The 12,675-nt window shown below is 43.9% G+C and overlaps 1 protein-coding gene and 1 long non-coding RNA gene across 3 annotated transcripts in view; both read right to left on the bottom strand.

Annotated features, from left to right (window-relative positions):
- The window catches only part of PARD3B (par-3 family cell polarity regulator beta), a 582,358-nt gene that overhangs the window by 292,430 nt on the left and 277,253 nt on the right, over positions 1-12,675 (bottom strand). The gene's annotated exons all lie outside the window — the stretch shown is intronic.
- LOC309363669 lies at positions 7,230-12,605 on the bottom strand. Its single transcript, XR_014165527.1, has 3 exons — positions 12,342-12,605; positions 10,804-10,910; positions 7,230-7,850 (listed from the first exon to the last, which is right to left on the bottom strand). It is a non-coding gene; the product is annotated as an uncharacterized lncRNA (long non-coding RNA).

Here is a 12,675-nt window from a genome sequence, read left to right as displayed (position 1 = left end):
AATATTTAAATTGTTTCTACCACCTGCCTACATATAATGGCTACGTTTCAGTTTCTATCACCATCCTAATTTCATTCATGAACAGCGATCACTTGTGACCGTGAAAGGCCAGAAAAACTCCTCTCTACTCAGCTGAGAACCCAGAGGAGAAAATGTACTGATGGCGGCCATGTTCTCCCAACAATTATTGGTAGATGATGATGATGATGATTCTTTTTATAGCACTTGAAATATCTCAACAGTTATAATTGTCTGTCACCAAACAATTGCTAATGGCATCCAAACTGCAACTGTGTTAAAAGTGCAAGAAAATAACTACATTCAAACTGAAGCCAGGTTAAAATGTGTTCACATTCTTCAGCTCTCTGCTAAATATGCACACAAGTTATCCTCCACCACACGTTATTTTTTTAAAAAAATGCTTTTTAGATATTTCTCGTTAGCTTATGTAATTGTGAAAGCTTGAAGAGCGTTCTCACACCATTTCTCGATGCTTGTATACATGCCACAAAACTGAAAATATTGAGGGTCCATTCTGGGCATTTGAGTATGTTATTCTGGAATACTAGCTGAATGATGACATTGTGTGGCAACATGCCAAAAAATTCAAGCCAAGCCCCCAAACCCAGCAACTATTCCACCATAAATGGTAAGTGCGGAAAGGCCCTTAATAATATTTCCGATAGCAGCAATTCTTGTCCAAGCCTCCCTGCGAAGTATTTTTGTCTAAGCACTGTATGTACCGTATTTTTTGCTCTATAAGATGCACTAGACCATAAGACGCACCTAGTTTTTGGAGGAGGAAAACAAGGAAAAAAATATTCTGAATCTCAGAAGCCAGAACAACAAGAGGGATCGCTGCACAGCTGTTCTGGCTTCTGGGATAGCTGTGCAGCCTGCATTCGCTCCATAAGACACACACACATTTCCCCTTACTTTTTAGGAGGGAAAAAGTGAGTCTTATAGAGCAAAAAATACAGTGAAGTCTCAAACAGGGGACTGAACGGTTTCAGCAATTGACTTCTGAATGCCGCCATTTTTAAGGCTGGATTAACAACAAAGACAACTTGCTAACCTGCATCTAATGGATAATCACAGCTATTACAATGGTACAGGCGACAACTGTTTAACGCACATCCAAAAGACATTGTGTCAAACCCGGAAGCGACCAAAAACATCACTAAACATGGCCCCCCAAAGGGCAGAACTGGGATGGAGCAGACTGGGGTGTGTTTATATGTGCTCCGCCAATGCATGTGTGGGCTGGGAACGCCACCCCCCACCCAGCGACATGGTTGCTGACTGCATTTAGAAACCAGGAAACATGGCTAGAGCCACATGACGGCTGCTTGGCAGTAAAATACAACAAGGCCAACTTCCTACATTTTAGACTGGCCAAGGGAATACCTGTTACATAAAGCAAGTCGCACCTTTCTCTACTACTGAACTATGCCAATGATGCTCAAAACTCAGATTAAATTTTACAGACTTTAGATACTTTTGAATAATATTTTTGACTGACTTGGGGGCTTCTACACAGGCTTGCACGCAACTTGTGACACTACCAATTTAAGCAAGGATTAACTTTTTATGTACAGTACTGGAACAACCATTTACGGTAAACATTAATTCCAATTTCAGTATTCCTGTTTTTTGTTTTGTTATATTGGGCTATTTGCTGGGCTACGGAAATCTGCTCTCCCTAAATCCATTATTTAACACACAACTGATTAAGTTCAAATGTGCTCTGCCAATTTTCACAGAAAATTGGACTTAAACATTTATTTCAAACCACACATGAATGGCTGTGGGAGAAAGACTGCCTGGGGCTCTATTTGGAGGAATTATTAAAAATATTATCACAATGTGGAAAATTAATGTAAAGGGGGATGGGGAAGAGATGAGGTTACGTGAGGATTCAATTTTCATGTCTGAAGCCGCACTTAAAACAAAACAAGACACCCAACACAATTCTGCCACTCAGTCGGAACTGTTAAGGCTAGAAGCATAAAGCAGAACTAGCCAAATCGAATTAGGGGGGAATCTTTTGTACACCTGCCGACTCACAGTCCGATTGAGATGTGTGCAGTCCAATTGCACACTTGAGATGTTTACGAGTGCACTTTATTAGACTTCTTCCTGCAGCTGCCCAACATTTACTCTAATTTAAGAAGCTCTAAATATTGTTGCCGTGGGCGACACAAGAACATAGAACTAGGCAAGACTCCACTAATAAAAAGGCTTTCACGGCGTTTCAGCCCTTGCTCACAAGTAAAGTTAAAATTTACGGCTTTCAAAATACTGGATCTGGGAGAGGTCAGGTTATATAGCTTCCAGTAATAAAAGAAATCAATATGGCAGCGCATCTGAGGAAGCCGGCAAACTAAATAAACACTTCATCCAAATCCACTTGGACCTGAATTAAGAGAACATAAAGTACCTGTGTTTATTTTCCTTGCTCTTTATCATTCGGATAGTTTGCATAGCCTCAGTTCCCACAGTCTGACACCAGGTGAGACACTAATATTTGCCAGCCAAGGGACAATTAAACTAGATGTCAGAGCCGAGTCTTTAACGTTGTCAAGAGATTCACTTGTACATGAGTATGTTACAAATACACCCAAGACTCAGTTGTTGTTGTTGTTGTTGTTTAGTCATTTAGTCGTGTCCGACTCTTCGTGACCCCATGGACCAGAGAACGCCAGGCACCTCTGTCCTCCACTGCCTGCCGCAGTTTGGTCAAACTCATGCTGGTAACCTCGAAAACACTATCCAACCATCTCGTCCTCTGTTGCCCCCTTCTCCTTGTGCCCTCCATCTTTCCCAGCATCAGGGTCTTCTCCAGGGAGTCTTCTCTTCTCATGAGGTGGCCAAAGTATTCACGATCTGTCCTTCCAGTGAGCACTCAGGGCTGATTTCCTTCAGAATGGAGAGGTTTGATCTTCTTGCAGTCCATGGGACTCTCAAGAGTCTCCTCCAGCACCATAATTCAAAAGCATCAATTCTTCAAATCAAATCAAAATCCGTTTATTGTGAGGACCATGCCTGTGCACAAAAATCAACACTACAATAGTTAAAAATATTCAATTCTTCGGCAATCAACCTTCTTTATGGTCCAGCTCTCACTTCCATACATCACTACTGGGAAAACCATAGCTTTAACTATACGAACCTTTGTTGGCAAGGTGATGTCTCTACTTCTCAAGATGCTGTCTAGGCCTGTCATTGCCCTTCTCCCAAGAAGCAGGCGTCTTTTAATTTTGTGGCTGCTGTCACCATCTGCAGTGATCATGGAGCCCAAGAAAGTAAAATCTCTCACTGCCTCCATTCCTTCCCCTTCTATTTGCCAGGAGGTGATGGGACCAGTGGCCATGATCTTCGTTTTTTTGATGTTGAGCTTCAGACCATATTTTGCGCTCTCCTCTTTCACCCTCATTAAAAGGTTCTTTAATTCCTCCTCATTTTCTGCCATCAAGGTTGTGTCATCTGCATATCTGACTCAGTAGAGTTCATTAAAATAACTTAATACACCCATGCCTGATTCATAAAGAACGGTTGTTGGGAGCCATCAAAACACTTCCCTTAGTTCAGTCTAATAACTTGAAATTGTGTGTGGTAGGTCAGATCTTCTGGAGTCATCCTAATCACATCAACTGCTACACTATTTTCACCCATCTAAAACTGAGAATAAGGGTTAGTACGTAAGACTAGGGCCGGATTTAGGTTTGAGGAGGCCTTAAGCTACTGAAGGTAATGGGGCCCTTTATATGTCCAGATGCTCTTTGTCAACAACTCTGCGTATGGCCATCCCTTCCACACACGCACACACACACACACACACACACACACTAAGATGACACGACAAGGAGATTTTGAGGAAGGCAAAAGAAGGGCTGACTTCTCTTTGCTAATGAGGTTCATCTCTCATCGGATTTATGCAGAGACAAACCACCTATCCTGGATCCAAACTAAGTTAAGCAAACCAAGAGGTTTTCAGCGATGTTAAGAACACTCAATGCCAGCCGGAACCACTTTTACTGAAAATGATCAGAACGATCACAAGACAGCAGATAAAATTCAAGAGGAAGCATGTGTTGATATTTGTACGCTGCCTAATAAAGAATTCGATTTAGCAGCTTCTCATCCAGAGCTGGCTGTTCTAAGTCCACTTTTTTGTAATGATGCTGTGTAAGCAAAGAATCTAGCATTTGGCACAGTTTCCAGCATCTTGAGAACCTGTGCTTGCTTTTTCTAAAAATAATCGTTTTTAAACCCCTTGGGGTCGTTGGTCCCATGACAACAGAAAAAATATATGTGGTGATATTGGGAGGCACATTGGCAGTAGCACCAGAAAAAACTGGAAATCAGAGCTGGAAGAAGTTCCAGTGGCAGTCTGTGGAGCTTTATAGGGACCTGCAGAAAATCTATACAGTGGTGCCTCGCAAGACGAAATTAATTCGTTCCGCAAGTCTCTTCGTCTTGCGAGTTTTTCGTCTTGCGATGCACGGTTTTCCATAGGAATGCATTGAAAATCAATTAATGCGTTCCTATGGAAACCGCCTTCCCCCGACCTCTTCTGGCGGGCGGCATTTTAAAATCGCCCGGGACAGCGGAGGACTTCTCCGCTGTCCGGGGCGATTTAAAAGCCCCTGGGAAGGCAGGCAGGGGGGACAAAGACTTTTGCCCCCCCCCCGCCTGCCTTCAGAAAAGGTCCAGGACAGGCGCGGACCTCTCCGCAAGCAGCGGGAGCGCTCCTTGCGGAGAGTTGCCAGTGCGCCCAGGCTTTCTCGCCCCGCCGCCCGGCATCGGGACGATGCCCCGAAGCCGGGCGGCGGGGGGAGGCGTTCCTGCCCCACTGCCCGGCATCGGGACGATGCCCCGATGCCGGGCGGCGGGGGAAGGCTTCAAAAGCCGTCCGGGGGCTTTTAAATCGCCCCGGACAGTCCTGGGGCGATTTAAAAGCCCCCGGTTAGGCAGGCAGGGGGGGCAAAGACTTTTGCCCCCCGCCCGCCTTGGGAAGAGGTCCAGGATGTCTTCCCAAGGCGGGCGGGGGGGCAAAAGTCTTTGCCCCCCCTGCCTGCCTTCAAAAGCCGTCCGGGATAGCGGGAAGCGCTTCCCTGCTATCCCGGACCGCTTTTAAAATGCTGGCGGTGGGGAGCAAAGCCTTTTGCCCCCGCCGGCCTTCCTGGACCTCTTCTGAAGTCCGGAGGGGGGAAAAAGGCTTTGCTCCCCACCGCCAGCATTTAAAAAAAGGTCCCCGAGATTTCCCTATGGGCTTTCGTCTTGCGATGCAAGCCCATAGGGGAAATCGTCTAGCGAAGCGTCGCAAAACCCGAAAAACCCTTTCGTCTTGCGGGTTTTTCATCTTGCGAGGCATTCGTCTTGCGGGGCACCACTGTAATCCTACCAGGCAGCTGAAACATCAACTCTAGTATGTTAATGATTATATATGCATCTACAGGAGTCTTTTGCATCAACAAGAAACTCTACTACATCCAGTTCTTGGGTGGGTGGGCTGGAATGGAGGGCGGAGGAATAGTTTCCCTTATAATTTACTATGGAATTGCTTCATTACTGTATTTTTTTATATATGAGAAGAAAAGCACAGGTGTTTATAGGAACAGAGAATCTGCCTTATACCAAGTCAGAACTCTGGCTCATTTAGCTTAGTACAGTGGCGTAGTGTGGGTTGTCAGCACCCGGGGCAAGGCAAGTAATTTGCGCCCCCTAACCCGTGGATTTGTGCCCCCTAACCCTAACCCCCAGATGTTGCGGGCGGTGCGGGCGGCCCCCCCTGCACCCCCCACGCTACGCCACTGGCTTAGTACTGTCTGCTCTGTCAGCAGCTCTTCAGCGTTTGGGGTGGGGGCTTCCCCCAATCTTCCCTGGAAACCCCAGGGGCTGAATCTCCTGTACACAAGATAAGATGCTCTATCACAGAGCCATGGTCCTTCCCTTCCCAACACTTCAGACTGGAAAGCAAGCTAGCTTTGTCAACTTCTACAGTGGTACAGTGGTACCTCGGGTTACATACGCTTCAGGTTACATACGCTTCAGGTTACAGACTCCGCTAACCCAGAAATAGTACCTCGGGTTAAGAACTTTGCTTCAGGATGAGAACAGAATTAGCCCCATTAGCTAAAGTGGTGCTTCAGGTTAAGAACAGTTTCAGGTTAAGAACAGACCTCCGGAACAAATTAAGTACTTAACCCGAGGTACCACTTTACCTTGGTTTAGGAACTTAATCCGTTCCAGAAGTCTGTTCTTAAACCAAGGCGTGCTTTCCCATAGCAGCGGGGGACTCAATTTACAAATGGAACACACTCAACAGGAAGCGAAACATGTTCTGCTTCCAAGGCAAAGTTCACAAACCAAAACACCTACTTCCGGGTTTGCAGCGTTTTTAATCCAATTTGTTCATAAAGTAAGCTGTTCTTAAACCAAGGTCCCACTGTATTAGAATCATCCAGAACTGCACATATAAACCTCTCTGTAGAATTAAACAATAAGCAAATTCCCACCAATGTTTATTTGAAGAATGCACCTAAAACCCCCCACCAGAAATTCCTAAATCTTACTTTCTTCAAGGCTATAGGGCAGGGCTGGGGAACCCGCGGCCCTCTAGAATAGACCAGTGGTTCCCAACCTTTTTTTGGCCATGCCCCACTTAAGCATCTCTAAAATCCTGAAGCTCTGGTCTGGTCTGAAACTCAACATCAAAAAAACTGGTCCCATCACCTCCTGGCAAATAGAAGGGGAAGAAATGGAAGCAGTGAGAGATTTTACTTTATTGGGCTCCATGATCACTGCAGATGGTGACAGCAGCCACAAAATTAAAAGACGCCTGCTTCTTGGGAGAAAAGCAATGACAAACCTAGACAGCATCTTAAAAAGTAGAGATATCACCTTGCTGACAAAGGTCCGTATAGTAAAAGCTATGGTTTTCCCAGTAGTGATGAATGGAAGTGAGAGCTGGACCATAAAGAAGGCTGGTCGCCGAAGAATTGGTCACGAAGAGTTGGACACGACTAAACAACAACAAAAATCCTGACACCCCTCCCCGGTGACATATAATTCTTATTATTCAAAAAGTGAACTATTCACATGGAGGAAGCCTAAAAGTCCATTAACTGTTAATAACTCATTCTCGAATTGCCCCTCTTAAAAATCAAATCGCCCCCCTGTGGGTCGTGTGCCGCACGTTGGGAACCATGGCTCCAGAAGATGTTGTACTGCAACTCACATTAAGCCTTGCTGTTGAAGCTGCTAGAAGTTGGAGGTCAACAACATACAGAGGGCCTAAGATTCCCCGACTCTTCTAGAAAGGTTACCAATTTCCCCTAATCACTCTCCTCCCCAAGATCGATATAGCTCAGTGCACTGTAATACTATCAAGGGTTTTTTATTATTTCCAACCGAAGCAATGTTTCACTGTTACAGGTACTATTTTCCCTCCTTTGAGAGGTGGCTGTGTTAGTTTTGTTGCAGGAAAAACAGCACCTCGTGGTGTCTTAAAGACTAACAGATGTAGTGTGGCACAAGCTTTCGAATCCAACAAAAAGTTTATGCCACAACAAATCTCTCACGCTGCAATCCTATATCCAGTCTCCTACGAGTAAACCCTAATGAACTTGCAGTGCTAAGTAAAGATGGAGGACTGAACCACAAGTTTCTAAGGTACCAAACTATCCTGTTATCATCATTCTGAGCATTGGAGGAGTTGAAGGGAGCAATGCCAAACCCAAAATATAAAACTTTGTCAGATGGCTTCCGGGACTCATTTTGAACTGAAATTGCTTATCAGTCTCTCCACGGTTCAAACAAAATTCCTCATCTTTTGAGAGCTGAAGCTGTCAGAACAAAGACCCGGTATAATTTTATCAGAAGCAGCTATGGTGTAATAACTTTTTCCCACTCTTCCCACCTAGAAGAGTTAAAATTCCTTTGCCATAAATACTGTAGCAATGTTCCAGCAATCAATTCAAAATGACAAACACAGATGTAGTGAGATATGCTCCAGGATATTTATAAAGTATCTAGAAATACCAGGGAAAGATCTAAAATCACTTAATTTGATATTACACCCATAAATTAATGTATTTGTTGGGACAACAACATTCCTCAATTTTCAGAGAATATACACAGGCGAACAGTGTCATTTATTCTGCTATGTTCACATTAACATGGTTGAAAGCTTTATCTCTGGACAAATTCTCTGCATTCATATAAATAATGTCTTTATAACCACTAAGAGGCATGAACATTAGAATTCAGATCACTAATGACAAGAAGTCAACTGAATTGTGCTTCAGCATGATATTATCATATTATGCTTTTTATAGTTTTGACCAACGCTACAGTTTAAAGATACCCTGCAGAAGTGGAAGAACAGCTATTTTCATTCATTTACTTTGTGAATACCTTGATTAACCCTTTTCGAGATGTGTTCAATTACGTTAACTCATCTTTTCAAACTACGGTCTCTTCTATATTTTTGAACTAAGTATCAGGACTAGCATCCTGTTTTAAAATGTTTTTATTTCTCCTTTCAATATATAATATAGGAGAACTGCTATGAACATCTTGACAGCCTTTGAATAAGTCACCCATGCTTAGAGCATTCAGAATAAAGTGGTACCTCGGGTTAAGTACTTAATTTGTTCCGGAGATCGGTTCTTAACCTGAAACTGTTCTTAACCTGAAGCACCACTTTAGCTAATGGGGCCTCCCACTGCTGCCGCATCACCGGAGCACAATTTCTGTTCTCATCCTGAAGCAAAGGTACTATTTCTGGGTTAGCGGAGTCTGTAACCTGAAGCGTATGTTACCCGAGGTACCACTGTACCATGAAAGTAAGGAAAATGCATTGCCATGCCATACAAATAGAATGCAAGAATATACTCCTAATCAAGAAGATCTCTCCAAAGTCCACCAGGAGACTGTGGGCTGGGGGTCCTTGTCTACTCTTCCTGCCTCATGCAAGATATAAATGGTTGCCATGCCATGTAAAAGGAATTGGGGCATGTTAGGTTTTTCTGCCATTACTGCTGACCAGACTCCTTAGGACCATGCTTTGACTCGTGTTGCTACTGACCCGTGTTCCAACTATACTGTTTGAATAAATATTGTAATATTAAAGATATGTAATCACTTGAAACAATCAATTAGGCCTGGGATTAAATTGGGATTAAATAAATAAGAAAATGTACGATAAGAAAAGTTAGGAAATAGGACTATGACTGTGATGTGGTTTTATGAAATAATGATATTGGAAACTGCTATACTGTATATAATTACTAAGAAACTCAGATGGAAGAGATTTGGGGAAGTCAAGTAATATGTTTATGAAGATGGATTTTGATTAATTAATTAAGTTTTTGTTTATGTGGTGATTTTATGTATTTTATGTTATATGTTCTTTTTTCTTTTTTCTTTTTCCGTTTCATTCTTTTTTCTTTATTATTGTTGGCTCTTTCTTCTGTTATGTTTATGTATGGAAAATAATAAATATTATTGGGGGGAAGATAAACCTAGAAAATATATATAATGAAATATTACCATACTTTTCCATCTATGAGACACCCCCTATTTTGAGGGACTCAAATTTAAGAAAATTGGGAGAGATGGCACAGACTTGTTGAACTTTTTTTTTTTGCAGAGGATTGCTCAGAGTTGATGGGCTTTTTGGGGGTGCAATTGCCGAAAATCGCTCACCTGCACGCCTCTCATCTGTCCCCTCACAGGCAGAAGCTGCCAATCACCCGCCCAATTGCATCAGGATCAGCCAATCAACACTAGCCATTGACGCAGTAACCAATGACATGCCAAATAGCCGCTGACAGTCGCAGCAGCAACCAATCAAATGTCCACCCCATGCGCTATCCAGGTATAAGATGGCACCCACTTTTTCGCATAATTTTAAAAGAAAAAAACTGGGTCTTCTACACGGAAAAGTGTGGTATTTTAAACAGTTGGCTACTCCCCCAACCCCAGTCCCAGACACACCGACCTTTGAAACCTGAATTTCAGCTGTACTTCTACAACACGAATATATTCCACTTAGTCTGTATACATCATGAACATCCAAAACTATGATGAGGAATGTGCAACCGTGTCAAGAAGCAATACTGATGGATGGGTGGATTTTGCCCCCCACCCTGACCATAGAAGATTCAGAATGGCAGATGCTATCTCAGAGGTCCTCAGTTGGAACACAGTCAATGAAGAACGACTTTGGGCCCCCTCAGTTAAGGTAAAGGTACCCCTGCCCGTACGGGCCAGTCTTGACAGACTCTGGGGTTGTGCGCCCATCTCACTTAAGAGGCCAGGGGCCAGCGCTGTCCGGAGACACTTCCGGGTCACATGGCCAGTGTGACATTGCTGCTCTGGCGAGCCAGAGCTGCACACGGAAACGCCGTTTACCTTCCCGCTGGTAAGCGGTCCCTATTTATCTACTTGCACCTGGAGGTGCTTTCGAACTGCTAGGTTGGCAGGCGCTGGGACCGAGCAGCGGGAGCGCACCCCGCAGCAGGGATTCGAACCGCCGACCTTTCGATCGGCAAGTCCTAGGCGCTGAGGCTTTAACCCACAGCGCCACCTGTGTCCCCCTCAGTTACCCGCCCCAATTGCATTAGTGACTAAAGGTTGCAAAATGCATTTACTTCTTCCAAATCTCGCCATGTTTAATAAGCATTATTTTATTTTTTCCTCCTTATTTATTGATTCAGTTTACATCTTGCCCTTCCCTCCTGAAGGAACGCTTAAGGAATGATAAATATTCATATTACGAATTTTTTGACTCACCTTGTGAAACTAAACTGAGATGTTTGGTTGTCCATGATACTATTGCAGTCTAACATGGTCATTTTCTTTTCCACAGAAGCAACTGTGTACACCCAAGGGAAAGTGAACTGAGAGGTGGTGGCAATGCCAAGCAGAATAAAATTCAGTTGGAGAAGGAAAATAGAAACACACAGTGCTTTCCCCATGAACTTGAATAAGCTCCTGTGGACTGATATTATCTCTAGACCTTCAAGTAGGAACATGGAGTAGAAAAGTAGTTTCCCTTTTTTCCAATTTGACTGGTGAGACAAGCAGCATTGTCTAGCACACAAGAGTGGTGGATTTGCATTCAGGAAAGGGTTCAATGACTGACCTTTAACAAGCCATCGCAATTCCGCCTCAGTTTTACTTCCAAAAAATGGGATGACTGATTACTTGCCTCTTAAGCCTTAGGAATAGGCCTGTGCTATACCAGATAGAAGAAGAAGAAGAATGTGGATTTGATATCCTGCTTTATCACTACCCGAAGGAGTCTCAAAGCATCTAATATTCTCCTTTCCCTTCCTCCCCCACAACAAACACTCTGTAAGGTGAGTAAGGCTGAGAGACTTCAGAGAAGTGTGACTGGCCCAGCAGCTGCAGGTGGAGGAGCGGGGAAGCGAACCCGGTTCACCAGATTACGAGTTTACCGCTCTTAACCACTACACCACACTGGCACTACACCACAGATAGGTGGGGTATAAATAAATATGTAAAAAATATTTTTATTATTCTAACATATTTCCAGGTACTCCCTTTTCACATGGATCAAGGTTTGAAGCTGAATAAAACTAGTGATCTATGACTAAATTACAGCCTGACAACAGTCAAGTACATGTAATGGTTAAAGATTAGCAGTGCCATATCATGGGTTGCTGGTGCCCAGGGCAGGGGCATGTATGCCAGGGGTGCCTGCGCGCTGGAGGGCACGACACAGCGAGTGAACGGAGCCTGCCATGAGGGGAGGGCAGTCGGACGATGCAGCCCTTGGTGGGCAAATCCCCCCGACACATGTGAAGAGGAGCACAAGACCAGGCTGTGTTGGGGGTGCCTCTGTGGGGGCCCCTGGTTCACACCCCTCAAAATTGTGGCCCCTGGCCACACACTCCACACTATGCCCCTGTAGATTAGTGTCTCTTACAGATGTCTAGTAGTTGTACACCTCTGTGTAAATGCAAACAATGGCAATGTTGTAGCTGGGAATTAGATTTGGTAGTGCTTCACACCTTGAAACCAGATTACTATTTTCACATAGAAACTAAGAGTGCCTCCTTTGAAATATGCCAAATGTATTCAATGGGGCTTACTTATTTTGGTAGTATGATCTTCTAAGACTTAAACATTCATATGCTTCATACCTAGCCAAAAAGGCTTCAGATATTTTGTGTCCCCTCCCCCCGCTTCCAGAATGTCTTAGCTCTCTGCAGATAGGAGGAGAAAGCTTATTTAAGGATATGGAATATCATCCACCAACATCTTGTAAGACTTGAGGAAGGATGTGATTTCTTTCAGAGACTGACCACAACGAAATTCTGAGACGATATTTTGCCTGAAGGCAGTGCTAGATAACCATCAACTTAAATTCTTGGCAGACATTAAGAACTCCAAGGCAGCATTCCAACGGACAGATGGTTGGCAAGTGGTCCATCCTCAAAGCTCAAATGGCTTATCTGTGGTCATGATTATTTTGATGTGGTCCATCAAGATAAGGGGGAGGGGGATGAAAGAAAACTGATGAAGGTTCCAGAATGGCAAAAATTGTTACTGACCATTCTTAATTCCCATATGGAGCACCTTAAAGGAAACAACTCAGGTGTCACGGTCCGGTTCACGGGCGATCAAAGTCCCGGCAGG

The sequence above is a fragment of the Podarcis melisellensis genome (genome assembly GCF_964234715.1).
Source record: "Podarcis melisellensis genome assembly, chromosome: 1".
NCBI lineage: Eukaryota > Metazoa > Chordata > Lepidosauria > Squamata > Lacertidae > Podarcis > Podarcis melisellensis.
The sequence above is the reverse complement of the archived record's forward strand: the minus strand, read 5'-3'. Positions and strand labels throughout refer to the sequence as shown.